Source organism: Lathyrus oleraceus, chromosome 7 (assembly GCF_024323335.1).
Source record: "Lathyrus oleraceus cultivar Zhongwan6 chromosome 7, CAAS_Psat_ZW6_1.0, whole genome shotgun sequence".
NCBI lineage: Eukaryota > Viridiplantae > Streptophyta > Magnoliopsida > Fabales > Fabaceae > Lathyrus > Lathyrus oleraceus.
In genome coordinates, this window is record NC_066585.1 from 215,679,125 (window position 1) to 215,703,492 (window position 24,368).

A 24,368-nucleotide genomic window follows, 5' to 3' on the forward strand; every position below is an offset into this window, starting at 1 on the left:
CATATCTTGACAACCATACATGGGATTTGAGAGTTCTTGGACTTTTTGAAAATGGGAGAACAAGACCTTCAACTTTCATGTTGGGCAAAAATTCATTTGAAGCTTGTATCATGATGCAAGTTGAGGATCAAGAAGTTTCCATTTTTGGCAGTTGAAATTACAGGTCCAGTTTCTATTTTGGGGAATTTTCTGATTGGCTTGATATTCTTCCATGATGTTGATTCCCATGACATATGAGACCTACTAGGACATGAATAAGCTCCTTCAAACCATTTCCATCCATCAAAACCAAAGAATCAACCACAGTTGACCAACTTTGACTTTCTAGGGTTTTGGACTTGACTGTGCACTTCTGATGAATTCCAAACCCTAGTTCCTTGAAATCTTGACTTCAAATGATGTCCCAAGTTGTATGGACTCTTGATTATTGATCATGGTGCCCAAATTCCACAAGAATGGCCACCATCCACTGCTTTGATTGATTATTGGCTTTCTAGGGTTTTGTGCCTGGCTGGGCATTGACTGCTGACCTCTGAGCCTTCAACCCTTGACTTGAACACTTCAAAAAGACCCCCAAGGCATGTGAACTTGTTGGACAAACCCTGGGGCTTTGATTCCTTGAGGAACAACCTTGCTTGATTGGTGGACTGATCTCCTGATCAATTTGACCTAATTTCTGCTTGCTTGCACTTGAGGCAACTGGGGACAATGCAAATGCTATGCAATGGATTATGATATGCTATGACCTAATATGAGATGGTATGCACAATGATAGGTGCAAATTTGAGGTGCTACAACAGGCCCATGTAATCACTTCTTCTGGTCCATAATTGAGCACAAACATTGCTGAAGTCATGTTGGAAAGTTATGCATTGGTGTATGGTAGGTTCAAGTTCACTTATGCCAAATGATAATCCAATGTTCAAGCCATGCACAACTCACTCAAACCTTGTCGAAATGGGGTGAAATTAGACTTTTTGGAAAGGTTAGATCAAGAGGAACAACTTTAGTGTTGAACACTTTTTCATTTGAAGCTTGTATCATGATGAATTTTGAGGTGGAAGTTGGGAAAATCAAACATGTCAAAAATATTTCTAAGTGTCAAGCCATATGTTCACTTATTCCACCTTGGCTAACTTTTTATGTGAGCTTTAAATGAGAAAAGTTCCTTCATAAAAGTTGTATCTCTCTCAAAGTCCTTCGAAATGGTAACAAATTTGACCTTATTTGGATTTAATATGAAGTAGTTATGCATTTTTGAAGTTGGGGAAAATCACTTGTTCAATGGCATTGGTCCAAAATGACCTATAATGTATCCTCATGTCAAATGCACATAAAAGTTGAATTTTCTATTCCTCTAAACATCAAAGTTTAATTATACATCTTGAATTTAATTATGCAACTTGGAAATATTTCATCTTATAAAAATTGAACAAGTTATGCTCTTGGGAAGTTGACCTCCAAATTAGGGTTTAAACAAAATGACCTATAATCTTTCATCATGAAAAATGACTTTACAAGCAAAACTAGATCTAGACCTAAACATGAAAATTGTTTGGAATGTCATTTATAGTAACGTTTCTCTTGGAATCATTTTCATATGATAAAAATTGTAGGAGATAGGGTCTAGGGAACCCCAATTTTGATCAGATGAATTCCTCTGGTCAACCACTGTGAACTAACTTGCTAGCTTGCAATTCTCTTGGTTTTGGGACTCATGGGAGATCATATATGCATAAGATGATGAAATTTTAAGTATCCCTTAAAATATTTGATCAATTGTTGAAGAAGCTTGTTAAAGAAGTTACATAAGATACCTAGATGAATTAGGGTTTCCAAGGCAAACTAATTCCATACTCTTGATGAATTCTTGATCAAAATAACATGTGAAGATCATGGGGAACCATATATGATAATTATATCCATAGTAAACCAATTCTTGATTGAGATCCTTGTAATAAGGGTCTCAAACCCTAGATGTGAGCTTGATAGATCAAAGGTGAGCATGTGCACTACCTACAAAAGAGTTAGACAAATACAAAGACATATTTTTGGTAATTTGGTTAGTAAATTATAAAATACAAAGTATGATACAATGAAATGGTGCTTGATGATCTATCCCAATGAAATTCTGGTATCAGATATGAGATGTCGAAGGTAATGTCACGACACTAATATCTGAGTTATGCAAACAGGATAAAGATAAAGAATAGTAATGCAAGAGACACAAACAATTGTTAACCCAGTTCGGTCCAACTCACCTGCATTTGGGGGCTACCAAGCCAGGAAGGAAATCCACTAAAATAGAATCAGTTCAAAGACTCTCCGTACACTTCAACAAGTTACAGTCTTTCTCACCTAATCTCTACCCATGCAATTTCTACCTAAGCACTCTTAGATATGAGAACCCACTCACTTCCCTACAATCACACCTGTGATCTTAAACAACAATCCCTTGAGAAAAGAAAACACTTTTCAATAACACACTCTTGATTTTACTTCACAGTTTTAATCAAGAAGACACACTCTTGATCTTGCTTCACAGCTTTGACCAAGAAGACACACACTTGATCTTGCTTCACAACTTTGATCAAGTAGACACACACTCTTGCTTAACAGCTTTAGAGTGACAAATTACAACCATAAATCAGTCCAATTCAATCATCAAAAGATGACTTGAATGGCTTACAAGTCTTATGACTAAACAGGCAAAAACCCTAGCTCTCTCTCTATATTTCGCTCAGTATTGGTTGTGTTGTTAAACAGGTTTTCTAAGTCCCTTTTTATAAAAGCTTTCGGCTGGGCTTGGACATCTTGAAAACCCTAAATCTATTTTCCAATCAAATCTTTTTATAACAACTGGTTAGATCTCCTTGGAAAATAAGTAAATCAGGTTGTAATCCATGATTGAATGCGCCAGCTAATCAGATCTTCAATCATACATAGATTGCCATTAATTGTGCAATCACAAAACACCAGACATTCACACTGAATGTTCTGTGTACAGGATGTCATGACATCGGGTCTGACATCCTGAAAAAATCCTGCATAATTCAATAATTCCTTTTATAACTTCCAGCAGGTACAACCATATCAGATGCCATGACCTTGTGTATGTCATCTGAAACAATCCTGCATGAACATGTCTTTCATTTAAGCTCCAGCAGGTACAACCATTATCAGAAGCCATGGTATTGTATGTGGCATTCTGAAACAATCCTGTACTGACATGTTCTTGAACTCCAGTAGGTACATAGGATATCTCATGTTAAGACATCACACATAACATCTTGTGAACACTCTTTGTTTTACCAAAATTGCTGCCAACACTTAGAATCAACAAACTCCCCCTTTGGCAAATTTTGGCTAAAACATATATCTGTCCTTTTTGTTCACAAGGTAAACTATCAGTAGTTAAACAACATAACAGTAGTTTAAACAGCAGTAGAAGCAAATACAATTACTAGATATAGCTACTAGTAATACACACATGCACAAGGGTACTTCTACTCCCCCTAAATCTGTGCAACAAAAACAGAATTACTAGTTATGGATGCAACTAGTAAGACACACAAATGCACAAGGGTACTCCTTCTCCCCCTAAATCTGTGCATACATCAAACATCTTCCATGAACATAACAGCTACTGTAACTCCAGCACCTGTACCAGCCAGAATGTCATTCTGACATCTGCTTCAACATTACCTATACAACACAGAGCTTGCACAGAACATCAGACATCTCCTCCAACATCTCAGAACAGAACACCATTCTGTCTTACATCAGACATCTCCTCCAACATCATAGAACAAAACACCATTTTGTCTTACATCAGACATCTCTTCCAACATCATAGAACATCATTCTATTCAACATCATCAGTTGTCATCTGTTTAGCCTAGCTAGCTACATCAGCACTGCAGATCTCCACAACCACATATTTAACTGCAGCTCTCCACATTATCACTTCTCCCCCTTTTTAGTCAAAATAGACCAAAGGTGACTTAAAACATAAATGCTAGGAGATACATACCATAATTATACACATTTGTAATAGCTGAGATAATTAGAAATCCATGGAACTCATTAAGAACCCAAATATTACATCAAGGCATCAGTAAAGACTGCCACAAAATACAAACATTTCAACAGAAACAAAACATCCAAGCTTCCAAAACAGTCATAACAGCATCCAGAACAGCACACATGTCATCATAACAGGGGGACCATCACCACAACTTAGTTTGAGGAGGTAGCATCTTCTTCACTTTCAGATTCAGAACTGCCACTAGATTGATCTTGAGAATTAGACCTCTCACTTGAGGTATGGGCATCTGACTCCTTGGCTTCACCATCTTCAAAATGGAAGGAAATGTTGTCCAAATGCACAACTGCAACCTTAGCTGGAGACTTTCTAACAATTTACCTTTTAGCAGGTGAGATGTCTGGGACATCGTCTTCGACATCATCTACCAGAATCATAGCTTTCTCTCTTCTGAACCTCTACTTTACTCCATGATTTAGAAGGACCTACAGCAGCAACCTTCCTACTAGTTCTAGCCACATTCTTGCCTTTCCTGGTTTTCATTTTCTTTGCAACACTTGGTTTCAAGTGATGAACCAAGGTGTCATCTTCCTCTTCTGAACTTTCTTCCTCCAAATCAATTACTCTCTCAACAGTGTCATGCTTCTTTCTTGGCCATTCTTTGACTTGACCAGCAGTGATTGTCCTACAGACTTCCTTGTCTGTGGCTTCTAACTCAACAACTCCTTCTGTTCCTTTCCCTAGGAACTTATTCATTATAGTTGAGGAGAACCTTACACACCTTCTTCTCACAAAGACTTTGCAGAATTCTTTGTTATTCTTGTCAGAAATATCCTCTGGGATATTCACCACAAACTCCTCCACTAAACCTTCAAAACATTGGGGTAATGCACTAACTGTTTTCATCAAACCAGCAAACTTGATTAATTCCATAACCTCCTTCACTTCTACATCCTCCTTCCCTAGCTCCCTTTCTACAACAACTCTCCTCTGTATAACAAATTTCCACTTTAATTGCTATAAATTCTCATGAATACAAATCCCTAATTTCCCTCTTAAACATTCAAACTGATTAGCATCCAAAGCTTTTCTAAATATGCCAGCTAATTGTATTTCAGTAGTAACATGCTCCAGTGCTATGATTTTCTCTTCCATAAGTTCTCTAATAAAGTGATGACTAATATCAATGTGCTTTGTCCTTCTGTACTGAACAGGATTTTTGGAAATAGTTATAGCACTCAGGTTGTCACAGTACACTGTCCTGACATCTTGTGTGACATTGTGTTCAGTCACCATTAGTTTCAACCAACCTTGTTGAGAACAGCTACTTCCAGTTGCTATGTATTCAGCTTGATATATAGCACAACCACCATTTTCATCTTTGAATACTTTTGAATGTGTAGAAGCAGGAGTCCTTGCACTCTTTATGCCAATCTTCTTAACATTGTTCTTGGCACATTTGCTTTGAGATAGAAAAATAGACTCTTCTATCTGCTTGACTTGTAGCCCAAGTCCAACAAAGCTCTTCCCAACTTCAGACATCATTTGACGAGCAACATGTTCTACCATCTGATCTGACCTCCTACCAAACCCAATATTATCCATATCTATTTGAGCCACCATGAGCTTTTCTCCTTGAGGTTTCAGACAACAAACTTTGAAGATTTCAACCACATCAGATTTGTTTTTGGTCTAGATGTATCTGGAGAAATCATCCACCACTGCAAACTTCTTTCCACCAAGGCTTTCCACTTGCATGGGTCCCATCAACTTCACATGGAGGAGTTTCAACCCTTTGGATGTGATGTTAAGTATGAGTTTCTGGTGTGACATCCTTGTCTGACATTTCCCACAGACTTTCAATTTGGGAGTTTCTCTAGTAGGTATAATCATCTTCATCCCTTTCTCCTTGACTGAGGTACATTTTGAGGAGTCACTAATTTGAGAGTTCCACATGTAACAGTTTCTTTGGTTCTGACTCCTTCCATGATTACTTCACTTTCTTTGTTGGTAATCAGACATTCAGTTTTAGTGAAGTTAACATTTAGACCTTGGTCACATAATTGACTGATGCTTATTAGATTTGCAGTCAAGCCCTTAACCAGTAGGACCTTGTCAAGTTTAGGCACTCCAGGACAATCAAGCTTGCCTATCCACTTGATTTCACCCTTTGCTCCATCACCAAAGGTTACATAGCTTATGGAATGAGGATGAAGTCCAGTTATCAGGTCTTTGTTTCCAGTCATGTGTCTGGAACATCCACTATCAAAATACCACTCTTCTTTGACTGAGACTCTAAGGGGAATGTGAGCTATTAGACTTGTAACATTAGTCTTAGGAACCCATTGCTTCTTGTTGACAGGCCTGTGCTGTTTGGGTCTGGGTTGATAGTGAGTTTGATGATGAACAGGGCTATGATAACCATACAACTTATAGCAGAAGGGCTTCAGGTGACCAAATTTCCCACAATAATGGCATCTCCATCTTTGGTGTTTCCCTTTCTGCTGTCTTCTCTTCTGATGTTGTGACATATGATGTGACATCATAGGTTTGCTTTTACTATGGCTGCATTTATGTTTGGCTTGAGGTTTGCAACATGTGTAACTGCATTCAGGCTTAGATTCATTATAACCAATGCCAGATTTGTCTCCTTATTGTTCCAGTTTGGAGAATCTTGTCTAGGGAGTCAGATCCATTGTTTAATATTCTTACATACTTGGTCATCTCTTCTAGTTTAGAATTCAAGAACATAGCTTCAGTTTTTAACTTGGAGATGATTTCCACGTGGTCTTCTTTCTCATTCTCCAGCTGTACTATCTTCTTGCTTTCAACTTGTTGACTTTCATCTATCTTGGCCTTCAGAACCACTGCTTCTGTTTTTAATTTGGAGATGGTTTCCAAGTGTTCTACCTTCTCATTCTCAAGTTGAGTTATTTCCTTCTTCTGGCTTTCAACCTATTTACACCACTCTACACTTTTGAGACACAACTTTATGTAGGTAGTGGCCAACTCTTCAAAGGTTACTTCACCATCACTTGAGTCTTTATCAAAATCCCATCTTCTAGTCAAGGAAGTCATAAGATTTGCAGATTCTTCTGTTTCACTTCCATCTGACCAAGTGGCAGCAAGACTCCTCTTCTGTTTCTTGAGGTAGGTCCCACATTCAGTTCTAATGTGTCCATACCCATCACATTCATGGCACTGAACTCCTTTTTCATCTTTGGGCTTTTCATCTGACCTTGTTCTTCTTCCAATATTGTTGGATTTACTAATGTCAGATGCGATGTTCTTGACATTAGCCTTAGATCTTTCATCCATCTTTTTCACTAGCTTGTTGAACTGTCTTCCCAGCATTGCTACATCATCTGCCAGATCTTCATCAATATCTGGACCACCTTCCTCCTCTTCCTCCTCAGTGTTTGACTTGAATGCTATGCTTTTGGCTTTCTTTTCATATCCATCACACATTCCCATCTCAAATGTTTGAAGGGATCCAATTAGCACATCAACTCTCATATTGGAAATGTCTTGAGACTCTTCTATGGCTGTCACTTTCATGGAAAATCTCTTAGGGAGTGACCTGAGTATTTTCCTCACTAATTTTTCATCTGACATATTCTCACCCAGGGCTCCTGAGGCATTAGCAATTTCAAGGATATTCATATGAAATTCATGAATATTTTCATCTTCTTTCATCCTTAAATTTTCAACCTTGGTAGTGAGCAACTGCAGTCTAGACATCTTCACTCTAGAGGTGCCTCCATGAGTGGTTTTGAGAATGTCCCAAGCATCTTTAGCCACTTCACAGTTGTTTACCAATCTGAAGATATACTTATCTACACCATTGAATATAGCATTCAATGCTTTTGAGTTCCCAAGGTCTAAGTCATCCTCCTCCTTGGTCCATTTTTCTTCAGCCTTCTTATCAGCAGTAGCTTCTCCATTCTTGGTAACAACTGGATGTTCCCAGCCTGTTAATACAGCCTTCCAAGCCTTATTATCCAGAGATTTTAGGAAGGCTACCATTCGAGGTTTCTAGTAGTCATAGTTGGATCCATCCAAAATAGGTGGTCTGTGAACAGATCCTCCATCTCTCTCCATAGTACCAGAAAGTATCGTCCCTAGATCTCACCCAGAACCAGAGCAGGATGCCTGCTCTGATACCAATTGAAATTCTGGTATCAAATATGAGATGTCGAAGGTAATGTCACGACACTAATATCTGAGTTATGCAAACAGGATAAAGATAAAGAATAGTAATGCAAGAGACACAAGCAATTGTTAACCCAGTTCGGTCCAACTCACCTACATCTGGGGGCTACCAAGCCAGGAAGCAAATCCACTAAAATAGAATCAGTTCAAAGACTCTCCGTACACTTCAACAAGTTACAGTCTTTCTCACCTAATCTCTACCCATGCAATTTCTACCTAAGCACTCTTAGATATGAGAACCCACTCACTTCCCTACAATCACACCTGTGATCTTAAACAACAATCCCTTGAGAAAATAAAACACTTTTCAATAACACACTCTTGATTTTTCTTCACAATTTCAATCAAGAAGACACACTCTTGATCTTGCTTCACAGCTTTAACCAAGAAGACACACACTTGATCTTGCTTCACAACTTTGATCAAGTAGACACACACTCTTGCTTAACAGCTTTAGAGTGACAAATTACAACCATAAATCAGTCCAATTCAATCATCAAAAGATGACTTGAATGGCTTACAAGTCTTACGACTAAACAGACACAAACCCTAGCTCTCTCTCTATATTTCGCTCAGTATTGGTTGTGTTGTTAAACAGTTTTTCTAAGTCCCTTTTTATAGAAGCTTTCAGCTGGGCTTGGACATCTTGAAAACCCTAAATCTATTTTCCAATCAAATCTTTTTATAACAGCTGGTTAGATCTCCTTGGAAAATAAGTAAATCAGGTTGTAATCCATGATTGAATGTGCCAGCTAATCAGATCTTCAATCATACACAGATTGCCATTAATTGTGCAATCACAAAACACCAGACATTCACACTGAATGTTCTGTGTACAGGATGTGATGACATCGGGTATGACATCCTGGAAAAATCCTGCATAATTCAATAATTCCTTTTATAACTTCCAGTAGGTACAACCATATCAGATGCCATGACCTTGTGTATGTCATCTGAAACAATCCTGCATGAACATGTCTTTCATTTAAGCTCCAGCAGGTACAACCATTATCAGAAGTCATGGCATTGTATGTGGCATTCTGAAACAATCATGTACTGACATGTTCTTGAACTCCAGCAGGTACATATGATATCTCATGTTAAGACATCACACATAACATCTTGTGAACACTCTTTGTTTTACCAAAATTGCTGCCAACACTTAGAATCAACAAACTCCCCCTTTGGCAAATTTTGGCTAAAACATATATCTGTCCTTTTTGTTCACAAGGTAAACTATCAGTAGTTAAACAACATAGCAGTATTTTAAACAACAGTAGAAGCAAATACAATTCCTGGATATAGCTACTAGTAATACACACATGCACAAGGGTACTTCTCCTCCCCCTAAATCTGTGCAACAAAAACAAAATTACTAGTTATGGATGCAACTAGTAAGACACACAAATGCACAAGGGTACTCCTTCTCCCCCTAAATCTGTGTATACATCAAACATCTTCCATGAACATAACAGCTACTGTAACTCCAGCACCTGTACCAGCCAGAATGTCATTCTGACATCTGCTTCAACATTACCTATTGTCATACCCCAAAAATTACCCATCATTTTTCCTATAAAAAAAAAAAAAAAAAAAAAAAAAAAAAAAAACGAAAAAAAAAAAAAAAAAAAAAAAAAAAAAAAAAAAAAAAAAAAAAAAGAAAAAAAAAAAAAAAAGAAAATTTAATTAATTAATTAATTAATTAATTAAATAATTAATTAAATAATTAAAATAAATAAATAAATAAAATATAACAAATTATTTTGGACTTGGGTCTCCCTCATTCCAAGCCCATTACCCACGAAATTAGTCTATAAATACTGAAGTTTCAGTAGGGGAGTGACAGTTGGAGTTTACACTGGGAGATTCACTGGAGAAAGAAGGAAGAGAAGCAAAACACTCTGAGGTTTCCTTGGAACAAAACCTTGAGGAAAAGAAAGAGAGAGAACAGAGAAGGACGGATAGAAACTTTGGCATAGGAACCCTGCCTACCCGGAGAATTCAGAGTAAAGAAACCCTGAAGGCAGCCCATCTGCACCGAAGCCATCGCCGTCCAATTCCCGCTGCCTAACTTATTCCGATACTACAAGTGGTCAATCCCTTCAACCTTGAATTGGCAAACAGGTTTGCGTATCTCTATTGTTTATACTTTCAATTGGCCATATCTACATATATAATGTATCATGATTAAATGTTGATATATAATTTGCTTTCGTATGGGAATCTAAATATGCCTGAATACCCTGAATGTTTGATCATGTTATTCCTGTGATAAAATGCCATAAAATTCAAAGTTCCTAACGTGGGGCTGTTTTCAAATTCAAAATTCGTGGCCTATTCTGTTTTTTTTTTATGTTTTTATCATAGCCATGCATTATTCATCCTATCCTATTTATTGTTGTGATATTTCTCCGGTGTAATCTTCGATTGCACCCTGATTTGGTGTTCTGACATGTTTCTTTTTTTTGAGTTTCGTAAAGGTTCACATATCCCAGGAAAAGGTTATTGGCTAGGTATTCCACTTTATTTGTGGGATACCCTTGTGGAGTTTCACCCTAAATTAATTTTTAATGTATTAATTTCTAATGTATTAATTTTTTTTTTTAATATATTATTTTTAATAATTTTAATGTGGAGTTTCATCCTAATTATATAATTAATTGTAAAACTTTGCCTTTGAATAAGTGATCTTGGACCTCTCTTTGTTGCCTTACGATTACGATATTACGGTCATGTCCCGCGAACGTGGGGATACCCTTAGCAAAGACCCTTCGGTTAAATCATCATAAAATAAATTACAGTCCCTCGGATGTTGCCTTCGAATATACAACTTTGTCCCTCGATGACCCTCCGATGTTGCCTACGGTTAAAAGATGATAGTCCCTTCGAATGCTAAGATATCCTCGTAACTGTTGCCTTCAATGACCTATCGATGACCCTACGATGACCCTTAAACATCCAAAGGATAAAACTACTTATTTCTCAATAATAAGGACAGTTTTACCCTCATAAGGATAGGAAATGCTCATAAAGACCTTGGGTCGGTATAACTCTTAATTGTTGGCTCACAATCTAAAAACAATTTTCACACCTCACACCTTTCAAAATATCTTTAGAAAATCACCACTTGGTATATATTCATACTAGAATCATTACCGAGTTATATTTTTCTAAACAATTTCCAAAACTAAACGAGATAACTACTTTGTATATATTCATACAAGAATCATTACAAAGTTAAATTCGCTTTCCAAAACAATTTTCCAAACAATTCACAAACACTTTTTTTTCAGACAAAATAATATAAGTGATCGAGCAATTAAGAGCCCATGGATAACCATGGATACAAAGGGTGCTAACACCTTCCCTTTGTATAACGTACCTCCCGAACCCAAAATCTAAATTAAGGTCTTTCCTGTTCTTTTCCACCTTTCCTTATTGGATAAAAGAAAAGTCGGTGGCGACTCTTGCTAACCGCGACATTGCGATAAAAAACACAAAAAGTCCAGTTCACCGTATGACAGAACTGGCGACTCTGCTGGGGACCTTAAAAAGAGAGGTTACCTTAAAAACAAGATCACTTATTCAATTTGTCTGATTTATTTTTAAGGGATTGCTTGGGTATGTTATGCTTGAGTGAAAGATCCTACACCCGGATCTAGTGTACCTTAGGTAAGTAGCAAGAGATCATCGCGACTGTCCGGCGTATACTGGAATGGTCAAAATGATGGCTACGGTTAATGTGGCACTTTGGATGTCCTGATGTTCCTCATGTTAGTTGAGGAAATATTTGGCATTCGCGTGGTGTCATAAAAGCATTAACCAGACCTTTAGAACCCTAATTGACTCATCCTGGCCATTAGAAAGTAGTGAGATAACTGGCTTCGGTTCCGACTGGAGTTGGTTGAGACTCGATACTACACTCTTTGAGATTGGACTTTAGGGAAGCTTCGGTCAACCACTTGGTGTTGCACTGAAGTGGACTTAAGGAAAGGTCAATGATTTGAGATCCTTCTAGAACCCGGTTACTATTCTAAGACAGGTTGAACCAACCAAACTTCAGTGGGGAGGGTATTTACCTATGGAACTCACGCAAGCCTTAAAACCTAGGAATGATTGTTGTGTGACTTGCTTGTGCTTGTTATTTATCTAACAACATAACATCATAACATCATAACATCATGGCATTGTACTAACCATTTCAAGGATTTAGGGATTTAACTCTGCTAAAAAAAAAAACAAAACAAAAGCAAAAACAAAAGAGAAAAGAAAAAAAAAAAAGCTCTTTTTGTTAGTTTATGCAAAGTTAAATCCCGAAAGTCCTTGAAAACATTTCATACATTGCATTGTATCGCATAACAGGTATTCTAAAGGATCAGTGTTCTCATGATTTTCCTATCAAACAGATTCCAGCAGATTCAAACAGATTGAACAATGGCTCTCGAACAAACTGTCAAAGATCTCCAGGCCCAGAATGCTCAATTCCAGGAAATGATGCTGAGCTTATCTAAGGGGCAGGAAGAACTGAAAGCTCTTTTGATGGAGAAGAAGAAGGACCAGAAACCTGTGGGTTACATCAACCCGGGGAGAAGGCTTAAGGGACAGGTTACAGGAGTCAAGATTAGAATTCCGAAGGATTCAGAAGAAGAGACCGAGAATGATTCGGAAGATGAGAATCCTAATCTCGTCAATTCTGAGGACGACGATGAAGATTATGAACATGAACAGTACTCTCCGAAGGATGATAAGTACAAGTTGCTGGAAGAACGTATGCTAGCTATGGAGGGGCAGAAAGTGCCCGGTCTGGATTTCGAAAACTTGGGTCTGGTCTCTGATGTGGTCATTCCCCGCAAATTCAAGGTTCCCATTTTCACTAAGTATGATGGTGCCTCTTGTCCTCAGATGCATCTAAGGGCTTATGTGAGAAAGATTCAGCCGCACACTACTGATAAGAAACTGTGGATCCATTTCTTCCAAGAGAGTCTGTCTGGCACACAGTTAGAGTGGTATTATCAGCTTGAGAGCTCTAACATCCGCACATGGACTGATTTAGCAACAGCTTTCTACAAGCACTACCAGTATAATTCTGAGTTAGCGCCTACTCGGCTACAGCTACAAAATATGACTATGGGCTCTAAAGAAAGTTTCAAAGAATATGCTCAAAAGTGGAGAGATTTGGCTGGCAGAGTCAAACCCCCTATGACTGATCGAGAGTTAGTGGACATGTTCATGGGTACACTGACTGGCCCATTCTACAGCCATCTACTGGGAAGTTCCTCGTCAGGTTTCACTGAACTTATCTTGACAGGTGAACGGGTTGAAAGCGGCATTCGAAGTGGAAAGATACAGGCAGCTACTTCTGCAAGCACCAAAAAGTCCTATCAGGGAAAGAATGAATCAAATGCTGTGTACAGTGAGAGGAAGCATAACAAGAAGAATCGTGACCATACTATTGGGGCAGTTACAATTGCCGCACCGCCATCTCAGAACTTCCAACACAGACAAGACAGGTCGAGAAGACAGTTTACCAAGATCAATATGACTTTAACCCAAGCACTGCAGAGTATGTTAAAGGCCAATTTGATTACCCTCAGAGGCCCTCCTGCAAATCCCAACACTACTTCTCCTCGTTATAATCCCAACGCCAGGTGTGCCTATCACTCCGATAGCCTCGGGCATGATACGAATGATTGCTGGTTGTTGAAGAACAAGATTCAGGATATGATCGACGCTGGAGAAATTGAATTTGATCCTCCGGCGACCCCCAATGTCATCACAGCACCTATGCCTAATCATGACCAGAATGTTAATGTTGTGGACGACAATTCTCACGTTACTGACGTTGCTGATTTAGCATCTCCTCTCCTGATCGTTAAGAAGAATTTATTGCAAGCTGGTTTATTTCCAGGTTGTGCTGAAGATTGCGATCTCTGTGTACTCCGACCCAATGATTGTTTGAAGTTGAAGAACGGCATTCAACGGCTGATGGATGATCGTACAATTCTATTTGAAAGGGTTCCTAAGGTGGACAACTCTATTGAAGAGGTATCTGTGATTGCTAGGTCCAAAGCTCCAGTGAAGATTACCGCTACTAGAGTGCCTGTGAAGATTACCGCTGAGCCCAAAGTGGCTCCCCTGATTATTACCGCACCTGGCCCCGTGCCATATTCCTCCAGCAAAGCTATTCCGTGGAACTATGGAGGCGACGTTTACATCCATGGCATAAAGCAGGTTGGTAGTTCTGCTAATCCTAATGATATTGTGGGGACTAGTAAAGTTACTCGAAGTGGAAGGATCTACTCCCCAGAAATCTCACCTCCCGTTCCCGAAATTCGAGGAAAAAGACCAGTCAATCCTCCTCAGTCAGAGACATCGGTCGAAGTTACTTCTGAAGATGTTGCCAAACAGGAAATGGAAGAGATGCTGAAAATCATCCGTAAGAGCGATTTTGATGTAGTGGAACAATTGGGGCATACTCCGTCTAAAATCTCAATGTTGTCCTTGTTATTATCCTCTGAATCCCATGCCAATGCATTGATGAAATTCTTGAAGACCGCTCATGTGCCTCAAGAAACATCCGTCGATCAATTCGAACATTATGTTGCTAATTTGACTGTTGACAATGGCCTAGGCTTTTCCGATGCTGACCTGACGCCAGCAGGAAAGAATCACAATAAAGCTCTGCATATCTCCATCGAGTGTGAGGGGATCACCCTGGCTCACGTGTTGATCGACAACGGCTCTTCCTTGAATGTGCTCCCGAAAGCTGTACTCGATAAATTTGACTGCAAAGGCATTGAACTGAAACCTAGTGATGTTGTGGTGCGTGCTTACGATGGTGCGAAGAGTGTTGTCTATGGTGAAGTGGTTCTCCCTATCAAGATAGGACCTCAAGTCTTCAACACTACCTTTCACGTGATGGACATTCGTCCCGCCTACTCCTGCTTGTTGGGGCGCCCTTGGATCCATGGGGCAGGTGCGGTAGCTTCGTCGCTTCATCAAAAGCTGAAGTATCCAATAGCAGGCATGGTTGTCACTGTATGTGGAGAAGAAGAGTATATTGTCAGTAGTGTGCAAGCCTTCAAATACGTCGAGATGGATGGTGAATTCTTTGAGACTCCTTCTCAGTCATTTGAAGTGGTTCCTCCACCCAGTCCTGTCCTTAAGCCAACTCCCCTTGTGCCCAAGGTTGTTCGTGCTCCCCCTGTCATGATCTCTCTGAAAGATGCTCAAGCCGCGATTGAAAATGGTGATCGTGCTGGTTGGGGTCAACTGATCAATGTACCGTACAAGTCTGATAAAGCTGGCCTGGGGTTTAACTCTGGAAAGATAGTCAAAAATCAGATTAATGCTATGGAAGATGCTGATAGTGATTGCGACTTGGATAGCTGGATTTTCCCAACAATTGGTGACGGACTCAACAATTGGAAGACTGAAGACATTATCCCGATTTCCTTTAGTCAGGAGTAATTGTTATTGTTTATTCTAGAATTGCAAATTTTAATTTTCTTTTACAATCAAACTTCTTAAAGCATTGTGTCTATGCCCGAGGCACAATGGCTAATTTGTTAGGGGTTTGTCATTTTCATAAGCATATTCATATTCAATAGATCAATGGACTTTTTGCATTCAAATATTGCGCTCTTTATCTTTCCTGTCATTTTTCAAACAAGCTATGTTTCTTGCACACACTCACGTAACAATTTGCCGATCCATATCCACTCTGGATCCTGTTGGTAATGACTCTGCTACTGTTCATTATGACTTTGAAAATCCGATCTACCAAGCCGAGGATGGAAGCGAGGAAGATTGTGAAGTCCCTGGAGAACTTGCCCGACTACTGCGAGAAGAAAAGACTATACAGCCGCATGAGGAATCAATTGAAATTGTAAATCTGGGTACTGAAATAAACAAGAAAGAAGTCAGAGGTTTCTTGGGGCACTCGAATTACATTGCCCGATTCATTCCACACTTGACTGCTACCTGCAAACCCATCTTCAAATTACTGAGACAAAATCAAGAGATGGTATGGAATGATGAATGCCAAGAAGCTTATGACAAAATCAGGAAATATCGCCAAGAACCTCCAGTTCCGATGCCACCAGTTGAAGGAAGACCTTTAATTACGTATTTGACCGTGTTAGAAAATTCAATGAGGTGTGTTGGGGCAACATGACGAGTCTGGTCGAAAAGAGCATGCCATATACTGCCTTAGCAAAAGGTACCGACTGTGAAACAAGATACTCACAGCCCGAGAAAGCTTGCTGTGCTTTGGCCTGGGCTGCTCGCCGACTAAGACAGTATATGTTGAATCATACCACCTTATTGACTTCTAAGATGGATTCTATCAAATACCTATTTGAGAAACCTGCTGTCTCCTGAAAGAGTTATCACTGACAATGGTACTAATTTGAACAACAAGATGATTACTGAACTCTGCACGCAGTTCAAAATAAAACACCATAACTCTTCTCCGTACCGGCCAAAGATGAACGGCGCCGTGGGGACTGCTAACAATATCAAGAAGGTCATGCAAGAAATGACAGTAACATACAAAGACTGGCATGAGATGTTACCCTTTACTCTTTACGGTTATCGCACTTCAGTGCGCACTACGACAGGGGCAACTCCGTTCTCTTTAGTCTATGGAATGGAAGCCATCTTACTAGTGGAAGTTCAGATTCCCTCTATAAGAATCATGAAAGAGGCGGGCTTAGATGAAGATGAATGGATTCAGACTCGACTCGATCAGATAAATCTGATTGATGAGAAGAGACTTGCGGCTGTTTGTCATGGGCAGATATATCAGAAATGCATGACCCAGGCATTTAACAAAAGAGTTAAGAGACAGGTGTACCAACTTGGCGACTTGGTGATCAAGCGTATCATTCTACCACAAGGTGATCCCAGAGGCAAATGGACTCCCACATACGAAGGGCCATTTGTGGTTAAGAAGGTATTCTCTGGTGAAGCCATGATACTCACTACTATGGATGGTGAAGACTTCCCACATCTCGTGAACGCGGACATAGTTAAAAAATACTACGCATAAAAGAGACCCGCTAGATCGACGTATCTAGGCAAAAGTAAGGGCATCCCGGCGAACCAAAAGGGTTCGGGCAAAAATTAGGGATATATATAAAAAAAAATATACACCCGGCAAGTCGAAAAACCTGAAAAGGCGGCTTGGGCAAAAAAGGGTATCCTGGTGGACTGAAAACCTGAAAAGGCGGTCCAGGCAAAAATTAGGGATTAAAGCGTATGACTATGTCCCGTTCTCAGTCAACTTTCATCCAAGTTCGAGGGACTGACCAAGCCAATCACTTCTATCCGACAGCAAGGGATGAGATGCTCGAAGACATAATGACAGTAGTAGGCTTAAAATCAATAGGACTTCTTCCACATAGCTTTCTCTTTGTTTTCGACAATTTCCTCTTACTAGGATTTCTGTCTCCTTGTACACAAATTGCCTGTTTATAGGCCTCCTTTCAAAATCAATACAACCCTCTTTCAAAAAAAAGATGCTTTTGTTTTTACTTTTCTGTTTTGGTTGCGTAAATGTCCATTGATTTAATTTGAATTAATATGTGCATTTGAATATGATAAATGTTTACCAAAATATATGCGTAGAATAGCAATAGCAATTACTACCCGACTTCAGGATCGAGGAGAAGGTCTAACCATGCTTCCAATGAATCCGCTACCAATTCTATTCCCCCAGCAAGTCTGTTATTCCTCAGAAGAAATTAGCAGTATTCCCCGGCACAGCCAGTTACTCCCCAACAGAGGTCGGCATCATCAGACAGATTGATCATCTCATCCATCCTCAGCCAAGATCTGTGGAATATTTCTACCATCAGACAGAATCAAGAACCCCCTGCCGAGAAAGGGTCATCGTTACAAATATCTCCAATCAGTAGATGGGGATTTATTTTCCCCAGTAGAGTCCCCAAGCAGAACTTCTCATACGCATAACTCATTCATTACATCATTTCATAGCATACGCATGCATACAACATTCGCATTTATTTTAGCATAACACGAAACATCTCATGCATCATGACATAGCATGAAGCTAACTTTTTCTTTGCAGGTTAATTATCCTCCTGATATAGTCAAAGTAGAAGGTTCATTCAGACAGACACCTTTATCAATCACATTCAAGATTCAGATACATATTTCAAATACAGTTCATGGGAACATTCATTCTGACAACACTTCGATATCCTCCTAACGATGGCATCTCTAAGCCCATCCCAGACATTTATTGCAAGTACAACATATACAGGTTATCAGATACAGCCTAACGTACGGTTCATTCTGATTCAGCCCAACATATGACTTCTTCAGCAACTCCAATGCGGTCTAACGTACGACCCATTTGGACCTTCAAATCCTCAGATGCTGCCTAGCGTACGGTACATTCAGGGGTGTAGTCTAGCGTACGACTACTTTCTTTTTCAGATGCAGCCTAACGGACGGCTCATTCTACAACTCGGATACGATCTAACGTACGATCCATTCTGAACTTCAACAACCCCAACGCGGTCTAACGTACGACCCGTTTGGATCTTACAACCCTCAGATGCTACCTAACGTACGGTACATTTCTGAAGTGTAGTCTGGCGTACGACTACCGCTTTCATCATCAGATGCGGCCTAACAGACGACTCATTCTGCGACGGTCTAATGTACGACCCGTTCGGATGTCCATCCCCTCAGATGCTACCTAACATACGGTACATTTCTGAAGTGTAGTCTAACGTACGACTACCCCTTTCGTCATCAGATTCAGCCTAACGTACGGCTCATTCTGCAACTCAGATACGATCTAGCGTATGGTCCATTCTGATCCTTTATCCCCAACAGCATATGACACACTCCGACTCCCCAGCGAAGTCGGCAGCCTAATGGATGACTCATTATACGGTCTAACGTACGACCCAGTGTGGCACCCATGTCTTCAAATTGGCCTAATATACGGCGCGATCTGAAGCTTTCGTCATCAAACCTCCCGGATGGCATCTTTAAGCCCATCTCCATCAAGACCAACTGTCGATTCTCAAGTGCAAATTTTTGGGGCATTCTAGTGTTCAATAATCTTCCACCTCCAGACCACGAATGGCATACACGCCATCCTAACTCTCTCGGTTCAAGAATATTGAACAGGGGCAGCTGTCATACCCCAAAAATTACCCATCATTTTTCCTAAAAAAAAAAAAAAAAAAAAAAAAAAAAAAAAAAAAAAAAAAAAACGAAAAAAAAAAAAAAAAAGAGAAAAGAAAATTTAATTAATTAATTAATTAATTAATTAAATAATTAATTAAATAATTAAAATAAATAAATAAATAAAATATAACAAATTATTTTGGACTTGGGTCTCCCTCATTCCAAGCCCATTACCCACGAAATTAGTCTATAAATACTGAAGTTTCAGTAGGGGAGTGACAGTTGGAGTTTACACTGGGAGATTCACTGGAGAAAGAAGGAAGAGAAGCAAAACACTCTGAGGTTTCCTTGGAACAAAACCTTGAGGAAAAAGAAAGAGAGAGAACAGAGAAGGACAGATAGAAACTTTGGCATAGGAACCCTGCCTACCCGGAGAATTCAGAGTAAAGAAACCCTGAAGGCAGCCCATCTGCACCGAAGCCATCGCCGTCCAATTCCCGCTGCCTAACTTATTCCGATACTACAAGTGGTCAATCCCTTCAACCTTGAATTGGCAAACAGGTTTGCGTATCTCTATTGTTTATACTTTCAATTGGCCATATCTACATATATAATGTATCATGATTAAATGTTGATATATAATTTGCTTTCGTATGGGAATCTAAATATGCCTGAATACCCTGAATGTTTGATCATGTTATTCCTGTGATAAAATGCCATAAAATTCAAAGTTCCTAACGTGGGGCTGTTTTCAAATTCAAAATCCGTGGCCTATTCTGTTTTTTTTTTTTATGTTTTTATCATAGCCATGCATTATTCATCCTATCCTATTTATTATTGTGATATTTCTCCGGTGTAATCTTCGATTGCACCCTGATTTGGTGTTCTGACATGTTTCTTTTTTTTGAGTTTCGTAAAGGTTCACATATCCCAGGAAAAGGTTATTGGCTAGGTATTCCACTTTATTTGTGGGATACCCTTGTGGAGTTTCACCCTAAATTAATTTTTAATGTATTAATTTCTAATGTATTAATTTTTTTTTTAATATATTATTTTTAATAATTTTAATGTGGAGTTTCATCCTAATTATATAATTAATTGTAAAACTTTGCCTTTGAATAAGTGATCTTGGACCTCTCTTTGTTGCCTTACGATTACGATATTACGGTCATGTCCCGCGAACGTGGGGATACCCTTAGCAAAGACCCTTCGGTTAAATCATCATAAAATAAATTATAGTCCCTCGGATGTTGCCTTCGAATATACAACTTTGTCCCTCGATGACCCTCCGATGTTGCCTACGGTTAAAGATGATAGTCCCTTCGAATGCTAAGATATCCTCGTAACTGTTGCCTTCAATGACCTATCGATGACCCTACGATGACCCTTAAACATCCAAAGGATAAAACTACTTATTTCTCAATAATAAGGACAGTTTTACCCTCATAAGGATAGGAAATGCTCATAAAGACCTTGGGTCGGTATAACTCTTAATTGTTGGCTCACAATCTAAAAACAATTTTCACACCTCACACCTTTCAAAATATCTTTAGAAAATCACCACTTGGTATATATTCATACTAGAATCATTACCGAGTTATATTTTTCTAAACAATTTCCAAAACTAAACGAGAAAACTACTTTGTATATATTCATACAAGAATCATTACAAAGTTAAATTCGCTTTCCAAAAACAATTTTCCAAACAATTCACAAACACTTTTTTTTCAGACAAAAATAATATAAGTGATCGAGCAATTAAGAGCCCATGGATAACCATGGATACAAAGGGTGCTAACACCTTCCCTTTGTATAACGTACCTCCCGAACCCAAAATCTAAATTAAGGTCTTTCCTGTTCTTTTCCACCTTTCCTTATTGGATAAAAGAAAAGTCGGTGGCGACTCTTGCTAACCGCGACATTGCGATAAAAAACACAAAAAGTCCAGTTCACCGTATGACACCTATACAACACGGAGCTTGCACAGAACATCAGACATCTCCTCTAACATCTCAGAACAGAACACCATTCTGTCTTACATCAGACATCTCCTCCAACATCACAGAACAAAACACCATTTTGTCTTACATCAGACATCTCTTCCAACATCATAGAACATCATTCTATTCAACATCATCAGTTGTCATCTGTTTAGCCTAGCTAGCTACATCAGCACTGCAGATCTCCACAACCACATATTTAACTGCAGCTCTCCACATTATCACTTCTCCCCCTTTTTAGTCAAAATAGACCAAAGGTGACTTAAAACATAAATGCTAGGAGATACATACCATAATTATACACATTTGTAATAGCTGAGATAATTAGAAATCCATGGAACTCATTAAGAACCCAAATATTACATCAAGGCATCAGTAAAGACTGCCACAAAATACAAACATTTCAACAGAAACAAAACATCCAAGCTTCCAAAACAGTCATAACAGCATCCAGAACAGCACACATGTCATCATAACAGGGGGACCATCACCACAACTTAGTTTGAGGAGGTAGCATCTTCTTCACTTTCAGATTCAGAACTGCCACTAGATTGATCTTGAGAATTAGACCTCTCACTTGAGGTATGGGCATCTGACTCCTTGGCTTCACCATCTTCCAGATGGAAGGAAATGTTGTCCAAATGCACAACTACAACCTTAGCTGGAGACTTTCTAACAATTTACCTTTTAGCAGGTGAGATGTCTGGGACATCGTCTTCGACATCATCTACCAGAATCATAGCTTTCTCTCTTCTGAACCTCTACTTTACTCCATGATTTAGAAGGACCTACAGCAGCAACCTTCCTACTAGTTCTAGCCACAGTCTTGCCTTTCCTGGTTTTCATTTTCTTTGCAACACTTGGTTTCAAGTGATGAACCAAGGTGTCATCTTCCTCTTCTGAACTTTCTTCCTCCAAATCAATTACTCTCTCAACAGTGTCATGCTTCTTTCTTGGCCATTCTTTGACTTGACCAGCAGTGATTGTCCTACAGACTTCCTTGTCTGTGGCTTCTAACTCAACAACTCCTTCTGTTCCTTTCCCTAGGAACTTATTCATTATAGTTGAGGAGAACCTTACACACCTTCTTCTCACAAAGACTTTGCAGAATTCTTTGTTATTCTTGTCAGAAATATCCTCTGGGATATTCACCACAAACTCCTCCACTAAACCTTCAAAACATTGGGGTAATGCACTAACTGTTTTCATCAAACCAGCAAACTTGATTAATTCCATAACCTCCTTCACTTCTACATCCTCCTTCCCTAGCTCCCTTTCTACAACAACTCTCCTCTGTATAACAAATTTCCACTTTAATTGCTATAAATTCTCATGAATACAAATCCCTAATTTCCCTCTTAAACATTCAAACTGATTAGCATCCAAAGCTTTTCTAAATATGCCAGCTAATTGTATTTCAGTAGTAACATGCTCCAGTGCTATGATTTTCTCTTCCATAAGTTCTCTAATAAAGTGATGACTAATATCAATGTGCTTTGTCCTTCTGTACTGAACAGGATTTTTGGAAATAGTTATAGCACTCAGGTTGTCACAGTACACTGTCCTGACATCTTGTGTGACATTGTGTTCAGTCACCATTAGTTTCAACCAACCTTGTTGAGAACAGCTACTTCCAGTTGCTATGTATTCAGCTTGATATATAGCACAAACACCATTTTCATCTTTGAATACTTTTGAATGTGTAGAAGCAGGAGTCCTTGCACTCTTTATGCCAATCTTCTTAACATTGTTCTTGGCACATTTGCTTTGAGATAGAAAAATAGACTCTTCTATCTGCTTGACTTGTAGCCCAAGTCCAACAAAGCTCTTCCCAACTTCAGACATCATTTGACGAGCAACATGTTCTACCATCTGATCTGACCTCCTACCAAACCCAATATTATCCATATCTATTTGAGCCACCATGAGCTTTTCTCCTTGAGGTTTCAGACAACAAACTTTGAAGATTTCAACCACATCAGATTTGTTTTTGGTCTAGATGTATCTGGAGAAATCATCCACCACTGCAAACTTCTTTCCACCAAGGCTTTCCACTTGCATGGGTCCCATCAACTTCACATGGAGGAGTTTCAACCCTTTGGATGTGATGTTAAGTATGAGTTTCTGGTGTGACATCCTTGTCTGACATTTCCCACAGACTTTCAATTTGGGAGTTTCTCTAGTAGGTATAATCATCTTCATCCCTTTCTCCTTGACTGAGGTACATTTTGAGGAGTCACTAATTTGAGAGTTCCACATGTAACAGTTTCTTTGGTTCTGACTCCTTCCATGATTACTTCACTTTCTTTGTTGGTAATCAGACATTCAGTTTTAGTGAAGTTAACATTTAGACCTTGGTCACATAATTGACTGATGCTTATTAGATTTGCAGTCAAGCCCTTAACCAGTAGGACCTTGTCAAGTTTAGGCACTCCAGGACAATCAAGCTTGCCTATCCACTTGATTTCACCCTTTGCTCCATCACCAAAGGTTACATAGCTTATGGAATGAGGATGAAGTCCAGTTATCAGGTCTTTGTTTCCAGTCATGTGTCTGGAACATCCACTATCAAAATACCACTCTTCTTTGACTGAGACTCTAAGGGGAATGTGAGCTATTAGACTTGTAACATTAGTCTTAGGAACCCATTGCTTCTTGTTGACAGGCCTGTGCTGTTTGGGTCTGGGTTGATAGTGAGTTTGATGATGAACAGGGCTATGATAACCATACAGCTTATAGCAGAAGGGCTTCAGGTGACCAAATTTCCCACAATAATGGCATCTCCATCTTTGGTGTTTCCCTTTCTGCTGTCTTCTCTTCTGATGTTGTGACATATGATGTGACATCATAGGTTTGCTTTTACTATGGCTGCATTTATGTTTGGCTTGAGGTTTGCAACATGTGTAACTGCATTCAGGCTTAGATTCATTATAACCAATGCC